General features: G+C 54.2%; 1 pseudogene; it reads left to right on the top strand.

Annotated features, from left to right (window-relative positions):
- The first annotated feature begins 246 nt into the window (after positions 1-246).
- Positions 247-2,500, top strand: part of LOC123688148 — a 4,962-nt pseudogene continuing 2,708 nt past the window's right edge.

The following is a 2,500-nucleotide window of genomic DNA, read 5'->3' as shown; positions in this document are numbered from 1 at the left end:
GATCGTCGTGTCCGAGAAATCTGAACGACGTCCGATCGCTTTAATGTGCCAGTTGTCGCGCGTTGCGGATGAGCTTTCATGAGCGCACCCCCGAAACACCGAAGCACTTTGCTTGGATTCGCATGATCCGCCATACGGAGCAGGAGATAATAGACGCCTTTGAGTAGGCTAACTCCCTCGCGTAAGGTACGTGATTTTATGAGCCGCCAAAGGTTAGTTTCGGAACGTTTCGATGATTTGAACATACGACCTCAGGACAGGTGAGACTACCCGCTGAATTTAAGCATATTATTAAGCGGAGGAAAAGAAACTAACTAGGATTCCCTTAGTAGCGGCGAGCGAACAGGGATTAGCCCAGCACTGAATCCCGCGATCGTAACCGGTCGCCGGGAGATGTGGTGTTTGGAAGGATCCATTATCTGGCGAGTTCGCGGCGCGTTCAAGTCCATCTTGAATGGGGCCATCGCCCATAGAGGGTGCCAGGCCCGTAGCGACCGCTGCGGCTTGCTAGAGGATCTCTTCTTAGAGTCGGGTTGCTTGAGAGTGCAGCCCTAAGTGGGTGGTAAACTCCATCTAAGGCTAAATATAACCACGAGACCGATAGCGAACAAGTACCGTGAGGGAAAGTTGAAAAGAACTTTGAAGAGAGAGTTCAAGAGTACGTGAAACCGTTCAGGGGTAAACCTGAGAAACCCGAAAGGTCGAATGGGGAGATTCATTCGCGCCTGTTGTTGGGATTTACTGACTGTGGAAACGGCGACGTTCGCGTTGGCTGTTCCCTTCGGTTCATCTCCGGCTTCGGACGCGTGCACTTCTCCCCTAGTAGGTCGTCGCGATCCGTTGGGTGCTGTTCTACGGTCTCGAGTGTAGCCCGTGAGCTCGGATTTTCCGATGTTTACGGACACTGGGTTTCCGAACAGCTCGCTCGACGGTTTACTGATGGCGGGAGGCCGCGACTTAGTTCGCGTCCGGCCCGTGGCAAGTATGTGAATTGTGATGGCGATCGGACCTAGTGCCGATTCCGTCCGTTTGCGACTGTTCGCCGCGGTGTTCTTGGACAGACCTCTTGAAACGCCGATCAGCGACGCTATTGCTTTGGGTACTTTCAGGACCCGTCTTGAAACACGGACCAAGGAGTCTAGCGTGTGCGCGAGTCATTGGGAATCACTAAACCTAAAGGCGCAATGAAAGTAACGGTTCACTTTATGTGAACTAAGGGAAGATGGTCGGTCTCCATGACTGACCCGCATTCCCGGGGCGCCTCATTCTCATTGCGAGAGGAGGCGCACCAAGAGCGTACACGCTGGGACCCGAAAGATGGTGAACTATGCCTGGTCAGGACGAAGTCAGGGGAAACCCTGATGGAGGTCCGTAGCGATTCTGACGTGCAAATCGATCGTCGGAACTGGGTATAGGGGCGAAAGACTAATCGAACCATCTAGTAGCTGGTTCCCTCCGAAGTTTCCCTCAGGATAGCTGGCGCTCGTTGCATACGAGTCTCATCCGGTAAAGCGAATGATTAGAGGCATTGGGGTCGAAACGACCTCAACCTATTCTCAAACTTTAAATGGGTGAGATCTCCGGCTTGCTTGAATGTGAAGCCGCGAGATTTCGGATCAGAGTGCCAAGTGGGCCATTTTTGGTAAGCAGAACTGGCGCTGTGGGATGAACCAAACGCCGAGTTAAAGCGCCTAAATCGACGCTTATGGGATACCATGAAAGGCGTTGGTAACTTAAGACAGCAGGACGGTGGCCATGGAAGTCGGAATCCGCCAAGGAGTGTGTAACAACTCACCTGCCGAAGTTACTAGCCCTGAAAATGGATGGCGCTGAAGCGTCGTGCTTATACTCGGCCGTCAGTGGCATGTGCGGTCGCCCTTCGGGGCGGTCATGAAGCCCTGATGAGTAGGAGGGTCGCGGAGGTGAGCGCAGAAGGGCTGGCCGTGAGGCCGTCTGGAGCCGCCTTCGGTGCAGATCTTGGTGGTAGTAGCAAATACTCCAGCGAGGCCCTGGAGAGCTGAGGTGGAGAAGGGTTTCGTGTGAACAGCCGTTGCACACGAGTCAGTCGATCCTAAGCCCTAGGCGAAAGCCGATGTTGATGTGGCGTTGTTAATCGTGTTTATAAGTGGTGGCAGAAATGCTATGCATCTTGACGCGTGACGCACGCCCGTCGGGCGAAAGGGAATCCGGTTCCTATTCCGGAACCCGGCAGCGGAACCGAAATTAAACCGGGCCCTCGTAAGAGAGTTCGTCGGGGCAACCCAAAAGGACCCGGAGACGCCGTCGAGAGATCCGGGAAGAGTTTTCTTTTCTGCATAAGCGTTCGAGTTCCATGGAATCCTCTAGCAGGGAGATATGGTTTGGAACGCGAAGAGCACCGCATTTGCGGCGGTGTCCGGATCTTCTCCTCGGACCTTGAAAATCCGGGAGAGGGCCACGTGTAGGCGTCGCGCCGGCTCGTACCCATATCCGCAGCTGGTCTCCAAGGTAAAGAGCCTCT

This window comes from Harmonia axyridis, chromosome X, assembly GCF_914767665.1.
Source record: "Harmonia axyridis chromosome X, icHarAxyr1.1, whole genome shotgun sequence".
NCBI classification, from domain to species: domain Eukaryota; kingdom Metazoa; phylum Arthropoda; class Insecta; order Coleoptera; family Coccinellidae; genus Harmonia; species Harmonia axyridis.
This window is presented reverse-complemented; position numbering and strand designations above follow the sequence as displayed.